Source organism: Lactuca serriola, chromosome 4 (assembly GCF_051521515.1).
Source record: "Lactuca serriola cultivar US96UC23 chromosome 4, Lser_US96UC23_V15, whole genome shotgun sequence".
Taxonomy (NCBI): domain Eukaryota; kingdom Viridiplantae; phylum Streptophyta; class Magnoliopsida; order Asterales; family Asteraceae; genus Lactuca; species Lactuca serriola.
Genome location: NC_136411.1, coordinates 39422497 through 39432118, shown reverse-complemented (window position 1 = coordinate 39432118; position 9622 = coordinate 39422497). Strand labels below are relative to the sequence as shown.

Below are 9622 nucleotides of genomic sequence, written 5' to 3'. Positions count from 1 at the left end.
CACGAAAACTCTATGAGGCTACATTCCCGGTACTCCCCCCCCCCCCCCAAGATGAAAGATCAGTGCTTGATGATAACGGGGATCTTGGACATTCTCGTGGAATGTCACTGTGGAGAAAAACCCCACACAAAATTCTATATAAACTTGCTCTTGAACTCGGAAAATATTTTGCCACCCCGCGCAAGTAAAAGAAAAACCATCCTTTATAAATACTTTGGTAAGAAACGGGGACATCTTATCCATGATTCCAACCTCCCTTAAGCGTGTCCAGTTTATGGTGGGAGGGACTATAATCCCGCGGTTGGATAACCACCCCAATCTGTTATTCCATCGGGTCAAGACTCCTTGATAAACTGAAGTTGGGAAAGTATAAAACGGGTGTAAACCCGCCACTCCAATAGGCACCTCCCTTCTAGGACCCATTCCTGCAAAAACAAACAGCAAACAAAGCCAAAAGAAACAACCCAACAAATGAGAAACAAAAAAAACATGAAACTGTCCAGTCCAGAATTCACGTCGTGAATTCCTAGGAATTCACGTTGTGAGTTCGTCCTTGCAAACTAAAACTGTCCATTTTCTGTAGAAATCGGGCCAATACAATGCTTGGGGTTTACTCCTATGCTAATTCCAACTACAAATCGTCAACATTCTAAAGCTATTACGGGATTTTTAGGGAACAATTTCAACATTTCAAGTAATTACAAACCCTAACCCTAAGTTTCATCTATTAAAGAAGAATTAGACATGAGAATAAAGAAGTATTACCTTAGATCGAAAGATTACGTAAGCAAAAACGAAAATGGAGTGTATGTCGGTCAAAATCGGAGCAAGGGGGACCAGTTTTATCATTCACTTCGTGAGGAATAAAGAATAGTTTGGTCAAAGAGGATTCTATGTTCTTTAATCTGTGGTCTCGTGTTTGTTACTGTTCACATCAAAATGGGACTGATCTTGAAATTATTGGGCCATTTAATAGAAAATGGGCTAATTATGGATCAATGATATATTCCCCGTTTCATTCAGAACTCACGTCGTGAATCATAATGATTTACGTCGTGAATACTGCATGATAATATAATTTTTATTAATTCCAAGTTTGTCTATTAACTAGATTCTTAATTATTATCACTTCATTTTTAGGGACCCCACACTCAGTGTTTAATTATGAATAAAGTGAGTTGGATGATATGATCGATGTTTCTAAAACTAAAATGCAAAAACTAAAAAGAAAAAGAAAAAACGCAAACCAAACTCGAGTTGCCTCCCGAGAAGCGCTTCTTTTTTAGGAGTCTTGAGCTGGACTCCGTGCCTCCTACGTCGACTCGTCAGCAGAGTCCACCACCAAGATCTTTTGCTCCTTGAAACGCCTCTTGTAAGCTTGCACTTGACGAATATACGCATTTTTAGAATTCTCCTTTTTAGCCTTGACTTCGTTTCCATCGAGCTTGCGTTTGATCCCTTGAATCTTCAATTTTTCATCATATTTAAGCTTCATAATATCCTCCTCCCCCTTCACCATTGGGCTAGTCTCCTTTGATGTGGTCTCCTCTTCATCACTAGACATGTCATCACTTTCCTTACTCACCCAAGACGTTGATGTTTTATAAGCAAACACCTCGAATACAAGTGGAACAGAAGCTCTTGGCGTGGTGTACTTGACTTGCTGAATTGTTTCAATTTCTTCTTCCATAAGTTTCTCCAATTCTGCAAGCTCATTGTTATCTTCAATATTAAACACTTCACCTTGAACATCATATCCTGGGAAACCATCTTGTAGTCCAAAAGTTTCTTCTTCATCACCGACCCTCAACGTGAGCTTAGATTCTCGAACATCGACAAGAGCCCTAGCAGTATTTAGTAAAGGGCGACCTAAAATGATGGGGACATTCACATCCTCTTTCATGTCAATCACTACAAAGTCAACTGGGAAAACAAATTTCCCAATTTTAACTAGGATTTCTTCTACTATCCCTCTTGGGTGAGTCATTGAACGGTTTGTCATGTGAATTGTCATTTTAGTCCCCTTCATCTTCTGAACATTTAACTTTTGATAAAACGAGAAAGGAATCAAATTAATGCTAGCCCCATAATCGGCTAAAGCATATGTCTTCATCTTCTTACCAAACTTGCATGGAAGAGTGAGGCGTTCAGGATCTCCCATCTTCTTAAGTATCTCTCCTAACACAACCCTTGAGTTTTGTTCACTTAGAATTACCTTAGAATTCTTTTTTCAATTCATTTCGAGTGTCTATTAAATCTTGGAGGAACTTAGCGTATTCGGGAACTTTTGCAAGTGAATCAATAAAAGGAGAATTAATAGAAATGTCCTTTATTTGCTGAATAAACTCCAGATGTTCCCTTTCCAGTGGAATAAGATTAGCTCGAGACGAGAATCGCAAAGGCGGTTTCTAAACTCTAACAGATACGGAATTCTTCTGTTCAGACCGAGCCCACGACGTGAGCATAGCAGGCTCACGACGTGAATTGGGTATTCCAGCAGATTCTTCATTTTCATGTTTTGTCTAGGGGGAGCGTACCGGTAATGGCAAAGGCGGTTTATAAGTTGGAACATATACGATTTTTTCTGTGACCGATCCCACGACGTGAACTTATTGGGATCACGTCGTGATTCTGGCTTTTCAACAGCTTCTTTATTTTCAAGCTTCGTCTTCTTAGGCTTTGGTTCAGATGGCTTTGGCTCCACTTCTAAAGCTTCTAGGAATTCAGAAATCGCTTCTTCTTCAGTATCAATGGCCATGACGTGAGATTGTGTCTTCATTTCAGGAACTTGTGGAGACAATCTTTTATTTACCAAAGTAGTAAGTTGGCCAAGTTGAACTTCAAGGTTATTGATGGAATGTTGCTGATTTTTTAATAATGATTGTTGGTCAATCATCATAGCATGATGATTCTTCATCATAGTTCTTTGATATTCCACTGCAGCATCAGTAGCATCATGCTTTTTTTCTGAAGCTTCCATAAACTTCATTAACATGGTCTCTAGACCAACTTTCTTCTCAGCTGGTGGTTGCTCTCTTTGGTAAAAACCCCGGCCAGTTTGCCTAAATTTCTCTTCTTTTTTCTTCTTGTATTCATCGTAAGGCAACCACTCCTTCTTTGGTTTTCTCCAATCTCCATCGTATTTATCCCCACTTGAATAGCAAACTTGAGCTTTCTTGTTTCCATATTCATCCATATTGCAATCCCTTGTCAAATGTGGGCCACTACATCTCTCGCAACCAACTCGAATTGCATGAATTGATTGGTTCATTTGGGTCAATCTCTTATCCATAGTGCTAAGCATTGTCATCACAACAACCATCTCTTCAGTTTGTGCACCTCCACTGCCTTTTATTCCATCACGCCCTGGGTTGTGATACTCACGAGAGTGCCTTGAAAATTCTTCGATCAGCTCCTTGGCCTGATTTGGGTTATTATTCGTTAGTGGTCCTTGTGAATCAAGGAGTTGCCTAGTCATGACATTCACCCCATCATAGAATATCGACATTTCTTGCTGAATATTGAGGTCATGTTGAGGACAATTCCTTAACAACCCCTTGTAGCACTCCCATGCCTCGTATAATGACTCCCCCGGATTTTTCTCAAAGTTGGCAATCGGCTTCTTGAGTTTAGAGATTTTGGAAGGTGGGCAAAATTGATCTAGAAATTTCTCACGCAATTGGGCCCATGTGATGATTGTACCAGATGGAAGAGCCTTCAACCAGTCTTTTGCAGCTCCTTTGAAAGTGACTAGTAACATCCTTAACAAAGTTGTCTCCCTTGGGATATTAGGAGTATTAAAATAATCTGCAATATCATTGACCTCGTCTAAATGCTTGAAAGCATCCTCATGATCCTTCCCAGAGAATGGGATATCCTTGAGTGCAGTAAGGATATGTCCCTTTAACTCGAACGTGGTATTGGCAGGAATCGTAGGATGTACTAAACCCCGCCCCACATCATCACGAATGCGCTTCTTGTAATCCCCCATGGCCATCTCATCAATTTTCGCCATTTCGTTCTCCGGCTCGTTCTCGGGTTCACTAGTATAAAGTCCAAATTATGTTTCTGATTCGTACTCGAACACGTGTGGATTAGGAATTTGATCGAAAACTTCAAACTTGCTCTTTAAGGCTGAACTCGATTCTTTCGTTTTCTTTCCTGACTTCCTTGAAAAGGTTGATTTCAGTTCTTGTAGAGGCGACTTCTTATTATTCTTCTTGTGCAGCGTAGACTCCGGATCTTCAAGCGGTGGCACCAAAGGTGTGTTGGATCCTCTGGTCAAGAACTCCTGCAAAACAATCAAAATAAAAACGTAAAACTGAAAAAAAAAAAAAAAAAAAAAAAAAAAAAAAAAAAAAAACTAAAAAAAAATCGCTACTGACAGTCCACCACTACGTGGTAAAAGTTACCACCTCGTGTTGTCGCAGAAAAACTAACAGAAAAAAAAAACGCAGAAAAACTAAAAAAAACGAAACTCACGATGTGATCCTAGTACTGACTAAAAAAAACTAAACTGAAAAAGTAACTTTTTGCAGGTTTTACCCCACAAAAAGGATCGATCAATTTAAAGCAAAAAAACGAAAAATTAACTAAGTCGTTCCCCGGCAACGACGCCAAAAACTTGATGTGCACAGTAGTACCCACTAATTTTATAATTTATAACCTAACTACCTTAACTAACTAAAATGCACCTAGGCAGTGTACCTAGTCGAATTATAGAATAGTTGGGTAAGTTGGGTGCGATCATAGGGAACGGTGTTAACTAATTTATTTATCTACTACTAAATTAACCTAATTTTAGAGCAAAGATGGGGTTTTATCTGATTTTGCAAGACCAGGCAAACTTAAATCACAGTATTCAATCAATTAATAAAAACACTCCTGTCTAGTTCGAATCCACTTCGTCCTTATGGCTAGCTAATAATTATAGATTATCAAGTTGGTTATTATTATATTAGTAATTTAAGTCTAACTTTACTAATATTTAATTAATTCATGTAAAACTATGTATGGTCACACACAATTAAACACAGAACCAATTATGATTATGAATATGTTATGTAAGATTTATTATGCAAATGCAATTATGGTCATAATCTACGTTCTCTAGCACAGCTAAATTTATTTACTTTATTTACTAACTAAGATTGGTCAATCCTAGCTCTAGCAATTTAATATTCACTAAATCACTAGGTAAACAAGTTCATGCAGTTAATGGTCACTAAGCTACACAGAACATGAATCTAAGCAACTAAAGAAACAAACACAATCATGCTAGGTAACGATAAATCAAACACAAGCAATTCACCAACTAAATAAATCCATGTAAATTAAGTTATTCATAAGTTTGAAGCTTCATCTAGCTATATAAGAGTAGCTAGATTTAGCTGATCACAATAGCAACTAACAAACAAACACAAACTAAATAGGCAAACATGTTCATAAGTATCAAATAAGTAACTAAATTATGAACCTCTACTCCCTTGGTGTTGAAAACCTTTTTCCAGAACTTCTCCTCTGCTAAAATTCGTCTTCTGGAAACCATCCAATCAGCCAAAAGTCTTCCAAGTCGTAATGGGCAAGGGAATTTATAGTTTTCTGATTTCCCGAGTTCACGTCGTGAACCATAAAGATTCACGTCGTGAATATGAGATAAGCGTGTTCGGTAAGGACTCTTTCACCCGCATGCATATCTTCTAGAATTCTCCACTCACGTCGTGAATCATGAACTATTCACGTCGTGAGTGCGTCTTTTGCTGACTTTTTTTCGTTCTTCTTTTCTTCAATCTCCAAAGTTCCATATTCTGTCAATTTCAGTCCCTATCTTCGAAATGCTTCTCTTTGGCTGCAAATAACAATTTAAACTTATAAGTACCATTATTCTATGCAAATAACCAAAATATTAATAAAAATGTAAATGAATATTGCCTAAAAATGTGTATAAATATGGCAATATCAAGATGTTTAATCAATAGGTTTAGATGGGTTTTTGGTGTGTGTTGGGTTTGATGTTCAACAGGAGGAGAAAACAGAGATTGAAAAAGAAAGGAAACATGAAGAGTTCCTTAATTTTTCTTTGAATTTGATCAATTTTTATGTTCAAAAGTTTAATGGTTGTTTCATTGTTTATGAATGAGTAGTTGACGAGTACAAGTAATGCCAGACAGTGTTTTCTTCATAGCTGTGTATGAGCTGTGTATACAGGTAAAAAAAGACGTGGGGAAAAAGTATAGTGAAGTGCAAGAATGTATTTCCTCTTTGAGTGTTCATTTGTACAAAATTTAATTTAGAAGTAACCACAAATGTGTTGTCATTTTAAGTGTAAAGGGTATAATTTTTATTTTTAATATTTTATATAATGTACTTAATGTGTGTGTATTTGATTTAAATAAATATGTATTTGTGTATGAATTTACATTATGTATTTGTTGGTACAATTGATTCAATGGGTATGTGTTTGGTTGAAAATAGGCATGCATTAATGTGTATATATATATATATATATATATATATATATATATATATATATGTATGTATATATTTCTCATAGAAAACAATACATTTATACATATCTTGTATACATACACCTTTTATTACTTTGATATATACCTATGGAGTATATTCATATAAATTGACATTTATATGTATAATGGAGGTGCCAAGACCCTAGACATGCCAAGTCTCGATCTTTAACGTCATACATGATTGTTATATATGCTTGTGTATATGTTTGGGTCTTTTGATAACAATTTCATATACATATAATGTATATTTATTTATTCTATAGGTTATATATATTTTATAAAAGCTATAGAGACAAACACTTGTAATTAATTATAAATTATGTTCTATATAAGTATGTATGTAGTTACACATGAATTTAAAAATTATAAGATTATTTCCATTGTTAAAATTCACTTTAACAAGCTTGGATTCTTATATTTATCTGGAACACATTACCAATCATAGAAATCATGTTGAAATCAATAGTTTAAATGTTTCGCAGTTAATAAATCTGAAAACGTTTGATTTCTCAACTTTTATAAATATTTTTACTAAAAATATTTCAAATATGAAATTAAATATTAGGCTATAGCCTGAGTCCAAAAATGCTTTCGGAATTTCCATTGAGGTGTGTAAGTCCCTTAACGGATAGAAACGGTTTTAGCGATTTTCGAAAATCAGTATTATACGGGTTTTGGATTCTTAAAACGGTCGTATCATTTGCATACGAACTCCGTTTTGGATGTTCTATATATTTTCAAAATCAGGGAAACACGTACCATGAGACTAGGGTGTTTGTATTGCTCACAACTACTTAATACGAATTTTCAGTTTTTCAAACACATTCTTACGGTTGCAGTTTGAGCTGTTTGACGTGTTTATCAGATTACATATATGGAGGTAAGATACCATCTGATATATTATGATAGTTGAAATGAATTTACTTATTTCACATAAGATGCACTGAAATTCAACAAATCAAATTACAAAGAGATTTACTGTGAACTTGATCGTTCACAGTCTTTGGCCTAAATTTCAGGATGTCACAATGCCGAGAATGATGATATGTCTTAATCTATAACAAACAGAAGGTCAAAGATGGTCATCCAACAACCAGATAGACAAGGTTGTAGAATTCGCTACTCGGCATTTGTTCGGCCGACTACCGAGTAGCAAGTGGACATATGTGTTTCAACTCCCCTTCTAATGGTTTCAACCTCTTGTCGTTTGTGTCGTTTGTGGTCTCTTTTGTGTTGGACAAGAAGATAAGTAGATGTTTATGGGCCATCTTATACCGGCTCTTATGGGAAATTTGGAAGGCTAGAAATGCGCCTTCAACAAAACGAGAACCAATTCTTTGAAATCGACTTAGAAAATTCAATTTTTTTCGTTTAACTAGATCAAGCATAGGGTGAGTTTTAGGTTTTTTAAATTGGTTTTGATTGGGATTTTTCTCCTTTAATGTATTTTGTAAGTGTTCTTGCGTCTCATTAGTTTTGTTTTAATGATATCTTTACCGTTTAATGGAAAGGGAAAAAAATAGAGCATTATACCCAATTTTTCTAATAATTGTCGTTCCAGGAAAACCATGTTATATAACATGCATTATAAATGTTTATTAATGAAAACTAGTTTCATGATTAGGAATCACAATAATATAAAATAATACTTCATTACAAGTTGTCATTTGTCGATATTTGGTTTAAATTTTCTTAATTATACCTAAGTGTGTTACAAGTATTTGATGTTTCGAAATCAATCAATTTATCGATTTTAAAGATTGTGGAAATTGGAATACGCTGATACTTGATTCAACATATATGCGTTAACAAGGAAATATCTAAACACTTTTACTACGGGCAAAATAAAAAATAAATACATAAATTATGATATTGATGAAAACATTTTGAATCTATACTAATAAAAAAGTAGTTATTTTACCAAGTGTCATAATATTAGAACTCCTAATTAATATGATGCCACTTGTCATTCTATTAATTCTCTATTTTAAATTCATTAAACCTCATAATTAATGTGATTTTATTTGTTAATCTATTTATTCTTTATTTTAAATTTAAATTTTATATTTTATATTATTGTTTTCATTAGTTCACAAATACAAAGAGTCTAATATATATGATAAATTAATTCTACATATTTATTTGAATCAATAAATATAATTTTACATAACTAATAAAAATCTCTTAATTAATAATGTATTTAAAATTTTATATAAAATAATTGATTAATAATTTTGAATTTTTTACTATGAGTATTTAATTAATTTTGTAACCGTGGTTTCCACGGGTTATAAACTAGTTATTAATAAAAGAAAAAAAAACCTACGAAAATCCTTATGTTTAAACTTCATAATGGATTTTGTCTTTACTTCTTTAGTTAATTAAGTCAATGAAATTGGAAATTATATTCATTTTAATCATTTTACCAGCTTAATAGGTCATTTCACTTTCAATAATTACATTTTTGGCTCATATTTTAAACTTTATTACAAATTTGGTTCAAAGATTATATTTTTGGCCTAGATTTTAAATTTTATTACAAATTTGGTCAAAATTTTACACTTTTGGCCTACATTTCAAACTTTTGTTACAAATTCATCCTAAATTCAATGTTTTTATATCTTTTTTTTTCAAAATTTTGTTTTGAATATGTTTTTTCTAGACAAAACTTCAAAAATGGTCCCTGTGGTTTCCGAAAATATCAAGTTTAGTCCCTAAGTTCAAAAAACCTCACAGATGGTCCCTGTGGTTTCAAAACTTTTAACAAATGGTCATTTTCGCTAACTTCGTTAGCTTTTGACCGTTAAGTGAAGGGCATTTCTGTGTTTTCATTATTACAGGGACCATTTTTGAAGTTTTGCCCTTATTTAAAAAAAAAGAAAAAAAATTATTATTTAATATAGAAAAGGTCTCTCTCTCTCTCTCCCTCCGTTAGCTTTTGGAACTTGAATTATTGGGATAAAGCAAGTACATTAGCTGGTGAAGTTCCAAAACATGCTATTGAAGTAACCCTTCCATTGAACTTTCTTGAAATCCAAAGTTATCCATCTTTTAGGCCTGATTTTGGGGATTGAAAGAATACCCATGACTGCAAA

The 9622-nt window shown here is 34.1% G+C and overlaps 1 non-coding gene across 1 annotated transcript; it reads left to right on the top strand.

Annotated features, from left to right (window-relative positions):
• Positions 1-3524: 3524 nt before the first annotated feature.
• On the top strand, positions 3525-3631 carry LOC145103536 (small nucleolar RNA R71). The gene has a single exon (XR_013706622.1). It is a non-coding gene; the product is annotated as a small nucleolar RNA R71 (small nucleolar RNA).
• Positions 3632-9622: the final 5991 nt, after the last annotated feature.